Source organism: Macrotis lagotis, chromosome 1, assembly GCF_037893015.1.
Source record: "Macrotis lagotis isolate mMagLag1 chromosome 1, bilby.v1.9.chrom.fasta, whole genome shotgun sequence".
NCBI classification, from domain to species: domain Eukaryota; kingdom Metazoa; phylum Chordata; class Mammalia; order Peramelemorphia; family Peramelidae; genus Macrotis; species Macrotis lagotis.
The window spans coordinates 73,368,102-73,383,993 of NC_133658.1; positions in this window are offsets into that span (position 1 = coordinate 73,368,102).

Below are 15,892 nucleotides of genomic sequence, written 5' to 3' on the forward strand. Positions count from 1 at the left end.
GGGAGTGGGAATGGACCAAGGACTGAGGAGGAAATTTAAGTACTTTTATTTGGTTTAATAAATGGAGAACTTGGAGATCATGGAGAACTAGGAAAAATTTCCATCCTTGTCTCCCCCCTTCAACATTCACCTGGGTAAGGATAGGCTAGCTGACAGGAACCTAACACATCCTGAGCAACTAGTCTAGCTAGACCTTAACAGAAAGGGAGGGTGGAAAGAAATGTTGTAACTTACAAATATACATATATATGCATATGGATGGATTTTAAAATAAAATCTTTCATAAGATGTATTTGGAAAAATAAAACATCAATTAAAAATATTATATATGCATATATGCATATATACATATATATTTATATACTATTTTTAACATTCTTTTAAAATTATGAGCTCTAATTTATCTCCCTCCATCCCACACTCACTGAGAAAGAAAGCAATATGATAACAATCATATATAGGAAACCATGAAAAACACTTCCTTATTAACCATCTCTTTAGGTGGATAGAATTTTTTCATCATGAATATTATGGAATTGTCTTGGATCATTGCATTGATTGGAGTAGTCAAGTTAATGTGTACCTGGATCTCTTGCTTCTTTTCATGGATCTTTTCATTTCATCAATTCACATGACTTAACATGTTTTGTTTTTCTGAAACTACATCCTTCATCATTTTTATAGCAGAGTAGTATTACATTATAACACTTTGCCGCAGCTTGTTCAGGCATTCCATAATTGATGAGAATCTCCTTGATTCCAATTCTTTGTCTCCCCCAAAAAAGAGTTGTTTAAATATTTTAGTTCCATAGATATTCAAATTTTCCATTTTCTTGGATCACTTTGGGATAAAATCCTAGTCATGATATTGCTAGTTTAAAGTGTGAAAAATTTTATTCTTCTTTAGGACTAATTCCAAATTTTTCTCCAGAATGGTTGGACAAGTTCACTAGGACACTGACAATTCCATAGCATACATAATTTTCCCTCTAGCATTTGTCATTTCTGATAGGTGTGAAGTGGTACTTATATGCATTTTTAACATGCATGATTATTTTAATATGCATTTCTCTAATCAATTGTGATCTGTAGTATTTTTTCATTCACTTTAGTGATTGATAGCATTATTTATAACTGATTTCTTCTGAAAACATTGCTTATATCTGTTTAATATTTATCAATTGGAATGTGTCTTATTTGTATAAATTTGATATAAATATATTTTAGTATATATTTAAGATATGAAAACTTTATCAGAGAAACTTGCTATAGTATTTTTTTAATGTTACTTCATTGTCTGGGGTACCTTTTAGTGTATTTTAGTTTCTCTGATTATCTCTTTTAATTTGGTCGATTTTTTTAACCTCTTTTATCATTTGGAAAATTATTTTTTTACAGGTTTATTTACTTCAATTTTTTTGTGCCTCTTATACCAAATTGTTAATTCACTTTTCTTATTTCTCAGTTGTTCTTCTACCATTTTTTGTCTCTAACTCTTCCAAGAAGTCTTTTTGGGTTTGAATCCAATTAGCATTATTCTTTGAGACTTTTAGGTATTTTTTTCCTGTTGTCTTCTTTTAAGAGTGTATTTTGATCTTCCTTGCCACCATAGTAGCTTTGTTTGTGGTCAAATTTTTTTATTAATCTTGTTTGCTTGTTTTTCCAGCCTATTTTTTGACTTTGAACTTCATGTTAAAGTTGAACTCTGTTGACCAAACTCCAGACTCTTATATAGTGCTATTTTCAAATTTAGTTCTGGGGTTCTGCTAATTTTTAATGCTTACATGGTATTGTAATCCTGAACAAGGTGTAATCACTGCTTGCTTTGTCTCTCTATTCTTTAAGCAGTAAGGGTCCCTTTTCCTCTGTTGCCACAAGTGTTTCACTTTCTTTGCCTTTGAATTCTGACTAAGGTTTGTGCTCCATTGTGACCAATCACCAGTGCATCCATCCATCCATCCTGGAATTTAGAATCAAAACTATGTATAACAATGGAGCTAATAATCACCTCCTGCTGTATTTAGTGACTGTAACAGGTCTCCTGTAATTGCTTTCTGGTCAAAGATTCAACCCCTTTATTGTCTCTGCATTGAGAACTACTGCTGCTACTGCTGCTGCTGCTCCACAGCCTCTGTGCACTTGGGATATGTCTCTAACCTTGTATCACAGAATTCTCCTGACCATCCCTTAAGCTTGCTTTTAGATTGGAAAAATACCTCCACCCTACTTTTTATTAGTTCTGCTACTCTAAAATATTATTGGAGGTACAATTTTAAAGTTGTTTGGAGGTGAATGTAGAATTTTTTCAACTGTGTACTTGTCCCTAATCTGCCAATTTGGCTCCATCCCTTGACTATTACTTAAACTAAAATTCAAGATAAAATATTATAATTAAGAAATCTAAACATAAATTTGTTTTTTCCTAAGCCACATATAAAGGGATTTAGTAGACCAAGATGATGAGGAACTAGTCAATGCATTCATGAGACTTGGCACTGTACTCATATGCTTGTTTCAGGTCTTTGAGTACTTTGTAATATAGGTGAAGCAAAACAATTACAGAAAATGACCTCATAAAGGGTAAAACTAATGATTAATATGGACAAAATAATATCACCTCCTTTAAACAAAGCCCAATTTGGCACTTGAACTCATTTTTGCTATTGTATTTTTTTGTCATTTTTGTTTTATTTTATTTTATTTTTTTCCATTCCTATCATCTAGCACAGGACTTTGAATATTATAAGTATAGAATAAATGTTAGCAGAATTATTGACTGTTATTTTATAGTTAAGGGATGTGGAATTTAAAACTATTCATATGTGGAATGCTAAATGGGAGGAGTGGGCTCTATATCTTTAAAAAAGTAATAAAGATTACTAGGAGTAGAATATAATTTGGGATAGGGAAATTTTTATAAGAAATCAATCTATATAGTTACATTCTCAAATATAAGCTGAATCTTCAACCAAAAGATTTTTTCCGCTATGGCTTTTTCTGCATGTTTCTCAATTTTGCACATATTTTCATCCATAGACAGGAATTTGGGATTTAATCTACATCAGTCTATCTTATCATAGATCTGCTTCCAATTCATACCCTAACTCCTCCTTTCTAGCAATATTTGTGGTGGTTTTAATGAATGGAACAATGACTTTTCCTGAAGATAAAATGTCTGATAGTAGACAAAAACTGTTGGTTCTTAAAACACAGATCATGACAGATAAAACTGAGAGCTTTCTTTGGCACATTTGTAAGGTAAGAAGATTTAATTTATTTAGAGTTTAGTAACCATTCAATATAGTTCTGTCGGGAAATCTAATAGAGAAATGAGAATCATTTCATCTGATTAAAAGTACTGGAGTCTGTCTTCATAAACCTGACTGACAGACAATAAAAAAGGTAATTACCATCAGTTCAACATCAAATGGGAAAAGATTAAAGGATTAGATTATGGAGACCACCTGTGAAGATAGGCTGTGGAATTGAAAGAGCAATTCTAGTCAGCAATTCTAGCCAGGCAAATGACTATTTAAAATGACAAGTTTTTGCTAAGACATTTTTATTCTTGATTCTTCCATTGTTAAACAAACCTTGATGGGTATCTGTCATTCTTTCTCCTCCTAATCTGTTTTCCTTTCCTTCTTTCTTTTTTCTCCCATTCCCTGTAAATCAAGACTTGGAAATATAATTAGAAACATTAAACATTTTGCTTATTAACAATATTAAACATGCTATTTGACAATCTTTATTAATATTCAGAAGTTATTTAGTGTTAGTCTATTTGGCTCTTGACTACTGGACAATGAGTTATATTACAAAAATATGTGTTCTAGAATCACTGAAAGTCAAAATTATCAGAGACTTCAGATGTTCAAATCTGACATGATTATGTATCACTTCTATCATATCCTTAATAAGTAGTCAAGCATAATACTCTTGATAGTCACTCATATAGTGACAAGAAATCCTCTACATTTTATTAGGAAAGTTTTGCTTTGTCACATTAAATCTGCTCATTATACCTGGTTGCACTTCTTTCAGGCCATTGAAACATTAAGGTTTGCTAAGATTTTACAAATATTATTTTACATGATTCTCATTATCCCAGAAGGAGCATGTTTTCATTTAGACATGAGGAAACCAACACAGACAAATATTAGGTGACTGATATCACCCTCCTGTGTTCTAAATTGAGATTTGAATATGGGTCTTCCTGATTTCAGGTTAAGCTCTGTCCATTGATTGGGTCTTTTCAGATTTTTATCATTTATTTACAGAATCAGGATATAGAAATGTGGAAAGTAAACTTAAATGCATGATAAATATGAAAGTAAACATTTATGAAAAATTGACTTGTCATGTACAGTATCATGGTATCAGAGTCAGGAAAATTTGGTTTGAATCCCATCTCTGACTTTTGCTAGCTATGTGACCCAGGATAGGTAATTTAACATTTTTGATTGTAAATTCTGTCTTTTGGGGGAGTGTGTTGACACTAAAGATAGAGAACTAAGTCTGAAGTTAGGAAGATCAAAGTTCAGATCAAGCCCCAGGTACTAGTTGTGTGGCCCTGTACAAGTCACTTAACATCTGTTCCCTCAGATATGAAATGAGGATAATGACAAGTCCTACCTCCCAGAGTTGTCATGAAGATTATATGATGAATATATTATGATGTCTAATGTATGTATATACATATATATATATATACATTATTCATACAAAGTTCTCATTAAATAATAATATAAATATAAATGCTATAGATAGACCTGCTTATCTCCTTCCTTTTCCTTTCATTCTTTTATAAAATTTTGATATAACCTGCATTGATTGTGGTATAGTCAAGTTAAAATGATAATATATGTAGTGTCATCTGCAGTCATTAAAACTCCATATAACTACGATCTAAATAAATGAAGGTTAATGTATATTAAGTATTATATCGTTTTAGAAAATAAGAATTTGAAAAGAAATTAGGAAGAGGGAGTTGGTGAATATTCCATCATAACAAACTACATTGTGGTTTGTAATACATAGTGAAAAATACTAGCTAGGGTATAGTATGAGATCCAGGTAAACAAATTGACATAAAAATATAGTTTTAGTAGTAAATAACATTACTATGAATAAAATGTTAATAGTCTCCTCAGAACTCATCTATGTCATGAAGGTGTGAGATAGTGGAAAACCAAGGAAATGCCATTAGACTGATATACTTTTAGGATTCTGTGTTGTTTGAGAATGATGCAGTAGGCTGAAAAACTTGTCAGGAGCATTGAAAGGAAACTAGTTTGGCCTTAGCAAAACCAATAATTAGGTTAGGTTGTCACTCAATGTGATGAGACTTCTCCCATGAATCTATGAAATATAGTAGGTCAACTATATTTATTGACTGGTCCTAATTAACTATATAATTATGAGTAACTTTACACTAAGAGCATAGGACCAAGTGGTCCTATATCTTCACATTCTAGTTTACAGGAGATACACATTTAGAAAAGATAAAAAATAACAATACTCTACCTAATATAAATGCTTTGGGACATAATATACATATGAAATGAACTGGATATATAATTTTAATATATATTTATAATAATATATTTGTATATATTATATTAATATGTAATAAATAAAATATATAAATATAATGTATTTATATATATTCATATATATAACTACAAAAGCATTATGGAATCTAAAAAGAAATCTGACCCATATTGAGAAAGACTTCTTATAAATGTTTTGTCAACAATATGCTCAACTCCAAATCCAAAAAGGTATTGACTTTCATTGTAAGGTACTCATATGAAATAATTTCTTTTAAACACAGATTAGATGAAGATAGATTAAAAATTACTTACCACTGAATGGGAAAAAGAGAACTTAGAGACAAATAAAATATTTAATTAACAAAAATTACTCAAATGTTACTCATAACTAAAAGGAAAAGAAAAAATAATTTGTCTTGAAGGATTTTGAAAAGGAGACAGGCATACTTAGAACTGAATTTTTAGACACGCTTTTTACATATTAATAATGAGTCCAACTAACAGACCAATTAGAACAAAAAATAACAATGCAATTTATGTTAGATTACATTAGCATCCTGAATGAAAACATTTTCTTGCAATATATATTACAGAAGGTAGAAACATTTCAAGAATTGCCTTTACAACTGGATTCCATGACTATTATCCTAGTGAGGATCACAAAAGGAAAACAAAACTTTCAAGGGGCTGATATCAAGTGTCTCCATGCCTACAGCAAACTGAAAAAAGTATTAAAAATAAGGAGGATCAAAGACTATATGAAGGTTTATCCAAACTTTTGAGGTAAAAGTCTTAAATGCCATATTGTCAAAATATAGTAAATAAAGAAAATATAAAAGAAACTTACTGAATAGGATCTGGAAAAAATAGAAATACAACTCTTTTTACAAGCTAAAACAAAATTTTGCCTCAGCCTCCTCAACTTAAAAATGAGAATAACAGCACCCACCTCTCAGGGTTTTATAAGGGTAAAATGAGAATAATATATATATAAAGTGCTTTGCAACCCTTAAAATGCCATGTAACTGTTGACTTGTTGTTTTTGTTATTTAAACTGCCTGTGGAGAAGGAACTGATGTTTGAATACAAATTGAAACATGCTATTTCCACTTTTTTCCTTTTTCTTTTGATCTTCTTGTATAAAACTAATAATATGGTTTTACATAATTGTACTTGGGTAAGCAATATCTGATTGGTTATTTTATCCACTGCACCATCAAGTTGAAAGAAAAATGACAGGGGGAGCAGAGCCAAGATGGAGACAAGAATGGATAGCGTCTTAGGCGCTCTCTCATAAAACTTAAAAGCTAAGGACTCTAACTAAATTTTTGAGAGACAGAACCCACAGAGGGACCCACAGAGGCAGTTCTCCTAATCAAGGTAACCTGGAAAAGAGCAGAAAGGCTCTGCTCCCCAATGTTGGAGGGGCGGCCCACCAGAGGGATGGCCCACCAGAGCAAAAGAATTTCAGCCTCCCAGAGGCAGCCCCAGGGTGCTGGGAGCCATGGATTACAGCAGCAGGGCTGAGCTATGCCCCAGGGAGCATCAGGCACAAATTGGGGGAACAGTGGGGGGACCTCTGCCAGAGCAAGCACATGAAACCCAGCCCTCAGGGCACACAGAGAGCAATGTGGCCAGCACAGTGGAATTCCAAGAAACAGAAGCAGGCAGAGTCAGTAAGCAGGAGCCTCCAGGGCAAGAGCCCATTGGACCTAGGGAGGGGAGTGAAGAGAGAGACTGCAGAGCTCTACCCCTGGAACAGGACTCTGGGGCTCTGATCAGATTAATATCCTGATTGAAGTCTAGGCCCCCCCCCCATAGAACAGCAGGGACCCTCCCCCACCTCAGCCCCATGGCAGAGGGGGGCACATATGGTCATTCACAGACCAGGAGGGAGGACAGAGGATCACACACTGAGACCCTTGTGGGAGTGTCCCAAAAGCTCAGGAAGCCCTCCAAAACCAGGCTCAGGCTGGGAAAATGAGCAAGCAGAAAAACAAGAGGAACACCATTGAGAAATATTTTGCATATGAGCCCAAGAAGGATCAAAATACTCAGTTTGAAGATGAGGAAGCACAAGCTCCTGCATCTAAAGACTCCAAGAAAATCAGGCTATGACAGAACTCAAAAAAGACCTTGCAAATCGAATGAGGGAGTTAGAAGAAAAACTGGGAAAAGAAATGAGAGAGATGCAGGAAAAACATGAAAATGAAGTCAGCAGCCTTGTCAAGGAAATCCAAAAAAAAGCTGAAGAAAATAGCATGCTAAAAACCAGCTTAGGTCAAATGGATAAAACAGTTCAAAAAGTTATTGAGGAGAAGAATGCTTTAAAAAGAAAAATTGGCCAGATGGAAAAAGAGATAAGAAAACTCTCTGAGGAGAACAAATCCTTCAGAGAATAGAACTCAGGGAGATTGATGAATTTAGGAGAAACCAGGAATCAATACTTCAAAACCAAAACAATGAAAAATTAGAAGAAAATGTGAAACATCTCATTGAAAAAACAACTGATATGGAAAACACACTTAGGAAAGATAATTTAAAAATTATTGGAATACCTGCAAGTCATGATCAGGAAAAGAGCCTTGACATCATTTTCAAAGAATTACTACAGGAAAATTGCCCTGATATTCTAGAAGCAGAGGGCAAAATAGAAATGGAGAGAATCCACTAATCCCCCCCAAGAAAGAGATCCCCCAAAAAAACCAACCCCTAGGAATATTATAGATAAATTCCAGAACTCCCAAGTCAAAGAGAAAATATTACAAGCAGCCAGAAGGACACAGTTCAAATATCATGGAGCTGCAGTCAGGATCACACAGGACTTAGCAACAACTACATTGGAAGCTCATAGAGCTTGGAATATAATATAGCAGAAGGCAAAAGAGTTTAGAATGCAGCCAAGAATCAACTACCCAGCAAGGCTGAATGTCCTCTTCCAGGGGAAAAGATAGACTTTCAATGAACCAGAGGAATTTCAAATGTTCCTATTGGAATGGCCAGAGCTGAACAGAAGGTTTGATCTTCAGATACAGGACTCAGGTGAAACATGGAGATTGGAAGAGAGGGGGAAAAATATGAGGGACTTAATGACAAACTGCATGTATTCCTGTATAGAAAAATGACACTGATAATACTCATATGAACCTTCTCAGTTAATAGAGCAGGTAGAGGGAACTTTTGTAGTTGAAGCACAGGAGAAAGCTGTATTTGAAGATAAAATATGGTGTGAAAAATGGAGTCAATAGAAAAAAAGGGAAATGTAATGGGAGAAATAAAAAGGAGAGGGGGAATAGGCCAAGGTATTTCATATAATAAGATTTTTCTTTATTATAATGAGCTATTGCAATGATATGGAAGGGGGCAAAGCAAAGGGGAATGAGGGAATCTTTGCTCTCATCAGAGGTGGCTAGGAGAGGAAACAGCATATATACTCAATGGGGTAGAGGCATCTGGAGTAAGAAGGAGGGGGCGGACAGGGGGAAGCGGGGGATATGAGTGATGGAGGAAAGGATGGATCATGGGGGGAGAGTGGTCAGATATAACATATTTTCCTTTTAACTTCTTGCAAGGGGCTGGGATTGGATGGCCTGTCCGGCACCATAGGGCCAGGTGGATGCTGGGCTTAAGGGGTGGTATGGGGGCTCAGGGCCTCTTGGCCCCAGAGCCAGGGATCTGTCTGCTGCACCACTCAGCTACCCTACAGCAGTCAGAGTGAAAGGAGAGAGTAAATATAGTACATGGTAGTGGAGAAATATGAAAGGAGGGAGTTGAGATCAGCAATGGCAATGGTGGAAAAATATGGAAGTAACTTTTGTGATGGACTTATCATAAAGAATGTGATCCACCCATGACAGAGCTGTTGGTGTTGGAACAAAGACTCAAGCACATTTATTATTATTATTATTATTATTATTATTGTTGTTGTTGTTGTTATTACTATTATTATTTGGGGGGATGCAGGGCAAATGGGGCTGGGTGGCCTGCCTGGGGCCACATAGCAGGGTGATCATTAAGTGTCTGAGGCCAGATTTGGACTCAAGTGCTCCTGGCTCAAGGGCCAATGCTCTGTCCACCACCCAGCCACCCCTACTATTATTACTGTTTTATTTTATTTTGGGTATGTTTACTTTTTTTTTTTTTTTTTGGTTTTTTCAGGACAGAGGGGTTCGGGTGGCTTGTATGTCACATGGCTGGGTGATTGTTGGGTGTATGGGGCCGGATGTGGGCTCAGGTACTCATGGCTCCAGGGCTGGTGGTCCATCCATTGTGCCACCTGGCCATACCTGCAATTATCACTATTATTTTTTTTAATTTTAATTTTTTTTCTCTCCCCTTTTCTTTATCGCTCAAGTGAGTCTATATTTATGGGGGGGAGGGGTATTTCATTTACTTTTAAACAAGAATATTTTATTAATTTTTTAAAAAACATTATTTGTAAAAATGGGAATAAATATTAAATTAAAAAAAAAAGAAATAAAATGACAAGCCTGAAACCCATCAATAAGTGAGGGGGAATGTCTATTGCAAACATTTGGAGACTTGCCCAGCCAGAATGGATGTATGAGCACAATTTGTTTCAACACCATGAAAGTATCTGAAGAAGACACTGGGAAGCCCTTAGAGCTTGATAAAACATCGTAAGCTCCTGGTTCATCTGTTTCATCCTGGACAGTCAACTTGACTAAGCAATGCCACCGAACTTTCATAACTCTAGAAGAGATAGGCTGATTGTTTTATGTAACACTTATTTACTTCAATCCAATTCACACATTAAGTCAAAAATATCATCTGTAATGTCATTGTTCCTCTTCAAAAATGAAGGAAAAATTACAAAGTGAAGGATTACAGTATAATACTGTAGCCTTTCTTAATTTCAAAAGATCTAGAAAAAGAGGAATGACCCAGACCCTATGAGATAATTTTTAATATAGTTGAACCTGGAAAAGAGTCAGTGCCTTTGAAATCCTCATTGATTTAGCATAAGAGTAGATCAATAGTCACTAATAAAGCACCTACTATGAGTCAGACTCTGTGCTATATGATGGAGTAGCCAAGTTGCTGTGCCTCTGGGGAAAGGAGAAATTATTCAGTGGTCTGAATTCATGTCATATTTATAAATGAAACTAGTAGTGAAAAATCATCTTTAGCAAATAGAATGTTAAAGAATAAGTGTCTCTGATTCAAATAGATACAGTTGTACTTTTCTTCTTGTTATAACTTTTCAGTGAGTATCTATTTATATAAGTTAATTGATATTTTGTTTTGGAGTTACACAGTGGCTCTATAGAGCAATCAATGATATAAAGAGATGCTGAAACTAGAAAATGATATTGAGGAGAACACACTGGAATAGGGGCTGGGACATATAGAATTTGAAAAATACCTCAAACCATAAAATACAAACCTTGCACCTTATGGTAAAAATGAACCCTTTTTTCTGGTAGCCCACTTCCTAATATGAAATGGAGTTGGAAAAAGGATTCCCAGAATCAATAACCATCTAATAAATACTCTGCTGACCAGACTTGTCAGTGCCTTTGGTAGCTAAGATAAAGTGCAAAGAGACTTTGTAAAGAATACATGATCCAACTACCAAAGGATTTCTTTATATAGACAAAAAAAATAGCAAAATTACATTGACTAGTTGAAATGCTAGTGGTTTGCATGTTTCTTTGGAAAAGTTCACTATATATTTCAAGTTGCATTGCATTTGTATGTTAAAACATTTGGAACTTCTTGGAATGTGTGGGTAAAAAATTGTATTTATTCTTATTTCATATTATCCATTACCATTATTTCCACAGTATTATCAATAGTGAAATCCATCTCAAAATAAAAATAAAAAATCGTAAATTTTTCAAAGTTGAAAGTAACGAATCTTTTTTCAAGTCATATTACACTCTTTTTCAAATAACAAAAACATTACAATGAACTTGATAACTGGTCATTCAGCATGAGACTGAAAATTTTCAATGAATTAGTAATAAAATTTTTGAGAAATTCAATTCTACTTTAAGGTAGCTGAAACTTTAAGATATTTTGTAGGAGGAGTTCAAATTTTTTTTTGCCTTGCTTTAAATTATGCTCTCAAAGACCAAATAGAAAAATTTTAAACAATCTTCCACAGGACAACACATAATCCTTGAGTATTGTTAATATGTCAATCAATCAAAAAAGTATTAAGTTTTTACTTCGTTTCAGGACATTTTTTTCTTTTCTCCAAGTAATTGATTATACACACAAAGGATATATACAAATTTCTTCTACATCAAAGACCTGCTGAACACTGAAAAGGTCCATGAGGATCTAAAGCCCTAAAAAAAACAAAAACAAAAAAAAAACCCAGAGATTTACTTTTTTCCACATTGGATATGGTACTTAGAGGCTATCCATATCTATTATTATCTATGTTAAATTTTGGAAACCTAGTTCCTAGTAATCTGTTCCATGCTATATTTCAGAGATCTATGATTTCCTTGGTTTCAAGGGTCTGCTCCCAAAGGATGATTCCAAGCCTAGAATCTATCACAGCTTAACTGCTTTGATGCTAGATAAGAGTGCTTCCAACAGACTTTAATGTGTTAAATATAGTCCCAAAGGACATAACAAATTTTCTTCAATCAAATGCAACATATTTCTTCTATCCTATCATCTCCTTTCAAACACATTCCAAACCTTTTAAATTGAATAAGGATTTTTCACAAATATTCTATACTTATGACTTTTGTGGTTGATTGATTCAAAAGGAAAGCCTGGGATCCTTGGGGGGGATATATTTAATCAATCACTCTTTGATAGGAGAAGATGTAGGCTGAATCTCTCAGAGTTTCTCTAAATTCTTCCCTACTTACAGGGCAATTTTTTTTAATCCCCTCCTCAATGCCACTTTAGAGGCTGTGTCCATAAGCCCATTTTCAGTTTGGTTTATCTATTGTCTTCCTCCAATTTATTGTGTGCTCCTTGAGGGCAGGAATTGATTTTTTGCCTTAATTTGAATCCCTAATAACTAGCATAGTATTCACTTCATAAAAATTTATTGACTGAATGATTTGTTGACTATTTGAAAGATGCATGAGAGAGCTTCTCCAACTGGGAATCTCAATTCTGGAGGCACTAGTAAAAAAAAATAGCATTTTTTCTTTGTTTGGTTTTAGAGTATAAATAAACTATTTTCCACAGTATTTAATTCAATGCCAGACATTTTGCTTGTTTGCTTAGAGTTTTTATTTGTTTGTGTGTGTGTGTTAAACTTTGCATGTTGTATTACTATGGAAACTATTATCTCTATGGATATTTACTTCCCTAAAATGGTAATTTAGCTGACCAGAGTCAGTTCCTTGTTCCCTCATAGGTAGAGTGCTGCCTGGAATCTGGAAGATCTAAGTTCAAATTCTTTCTCATACTTTTTAGTTGTATGGACTTAAGCAAGTTACTTAAACTGTCTCAACTTCAGTTTCCTCATCTGTAAAAGATGAGGAAATAAAAATTTGTAAAAAAGCATAACCCATGTTCTCAAGTTGCTTATAATCCCAAAACAAGAAAAGTGACTAGCCTATTTGTATTTTTTTATTCCTCTATTTTTCATTAATCATAGAGTTGACTATGTGACTTTTAATATCATTTTCCTTTGCTATTTTCTCAATTTATAGAACCCCTAAATAAAAACTTAAAAATCCTTTAATATAGAATTTAGCATATCTTCCCTAGCAAAAAATTTGGAATCCTCTGGATAGTTGGATTGGACCTGTCTTGATTCAGAAACAGCAAGATATATTGTTTTTAGAAATGTTATAAAGCACAGCAGCCATAGCATTTGTTTTTGTTATTTTACAACACATAATGCTAAATATATAATTCATATAATGCTAAATTGTGTTTGTGTTATTGGTATATCAATTAACATTATCTGTCTTCTTAAACAGAATAAAAGTACCTATCTTCCAGGGATACTGTGAGGATCAAAATAGTTATTATATTATAGGATATTGGACACTTTTAGAGCTCCTTGAATGCTAGACCCTACTAACAGTCATTTACATATTATCTCAGAGACTAATCTTGTGATCCTGTATAGGTTATTTATCTTCTTTGTGCTTCACATTCCTCAGCTGTAGAATGGGGATAATTGTATATACCTCCAAATCATTATTGTGAAAATCAAATAAGATTATTTATAAAGTGCTTTTTAAACCTTAAAGCACTATAAAAATGCTAGTTAGTTGTTGCTGCTGTATAACAGTTTTCTTAGAGCACAGTAAGGTAATTCATAATTGTTTTTTATTCATTTTTTTTTACTTTCTAGATTAGACTATGACTTCTTTGTTACATGAGCCCACATAGCTTAGTTGAATCTTGAGGATTATAGGCAACCTTCTTATACTATCCAGTCTTGTGATCTCTGCTCCATGTTCTGTTTACTGTGGGTATTTCATAACTCTTCCATAGTTTCAAAACTGAGAGGCAACAGTTCTTTTTCTGGATATTCAATCACCAAAAAATCAAGAAAATATACACAATCACACTACAAAATAGAAACCCCACACACATAGACACATAGAGGAACCATGAATTTATTTTAGGTACTTGGGTTAGAGGCAAAAAGCATCCAACAAGGGAGGGAGGAAGCATGCAACAATTGCACCTCCCTCCCAAGACCCAATGCTTCACAATTGTTTTTATTTTCTTTGGTGCCAGAATGGGGGAGGGAGCAGTCAAGTGTTCAATCACAGTGCCAACTCTTCTGACTCTTCATCAAACCAGAAAATTCATCATGACATTAGAATACCAGTCCCTCAGCATCTCTTTACAAAAAGAAAACTCAGCAAATACCCAAGTGGTAGATTGAAACTAGCCAGGGAATACAGTGACAGCTCTGTCGAATATACTAAAAAGGAAAAAGAAAATTTGAGTTTGGTTTAAGTTCTGTGCCTTATTAATCTAGTCTTCCCATTATATAAGCATTTATGAAATCATAAAATTATTCTTAAAAGAAGGAAATCTCTCTCTTGGAATCTATAAATTTATGAAAGAAGACATATCTTTTTGTGGATTTGGTAGAATGGAAGCCCCTTGAAATCAGGGATTTTTTAATTCTTGTCTTTATGTCACCAGAGCCTACCCCAGTGAATGGAACATAACTGGTTCTAAATACATGTTTGTTTAATCAAATGAAATTGAATGTTTTTCTTGCATATGAAATAAGATAGACAAAATTAACATTTAGTCCCAGATAATAAACACTATTTTTGAAAGAATAGATTATTAATATATACATACACATATAAAAACTTGTTTTAGAGGCAGGATTTTACTATGCAGTCAAAGAGAATATACTATGGAAATATTGAATTATCAGGTCTTGTCATTTTTTTTAAACTATGATAGAGTTTTTTAAAACCCTAAAGATTTCTATGCAATATACTTTCCACCATTCCTTTTTCTAATGTCATCTCCTATAGCCATAACTATATTTTTCCCCCTAGATGACAGAACATTTGGATGAAAGTAATTATTGAACCCAGGAGGCCTTTTCAACCTTTCACATTCTGTGATCATCTTAAATGTTCAATGTCTTTGATGTATGCCAAAAAGCAAAATTTGAGAATTTAATCTCTACTTCTAAAATGATTTAAGAGTAACTTCTCTGTAATTTTCCCCAATATTGGAGATTGTTCTTGATGTAAGAAATATTTAAACTTCTGAAAATCTTGACCATGTTTAGAACCTGAAGTCTATAAGTGAAAGTCACTTTTACTAATTCCTCTTCTTAGTCTATAACCTTGAACTTTCAGCCAGGCTTATATCCAGGAATTAATTAGACTTTGAGGACTCCACAAAAACACAGTCACAGAGCTTCTTTTTTTTTAAAAGACAGAATCATAAAGAATCTGTATGAGAAAATAACACAGTGATCATCTTTTCCAGTGCTTCCCTATTTGAGATGAAAGATAAAGAGAAAAAAAAAAGTCTTGATATTATACAGAAAGTTAGCAAGAGATTTGGAACAAGAGTTCAAGTTTTTGATATCTGTTCTAGAATTCTTTTTGCCTGCTCCTCACTGCAGTGATTTCTGAAACCAATACAAACTGATAGATTCATAGAAGTTTAGAATTCGAGAAACCCATCTAGGACAGTGGGATCAAACTCACAGAGAAATAATATCCACTCACCCATATATTTCCCCTAATTACTACCTTGTGGCAGTGTTGTGGCAGAGGAGCTTGCATAGCTTAATGAAACTGACCTATGCCATGTAGGCTTACACAATATGGACAGATTGCAGTGGAGATTTCAAACGTATGGTGATCCACTAAAGAAAGAATTGGAAAACTACT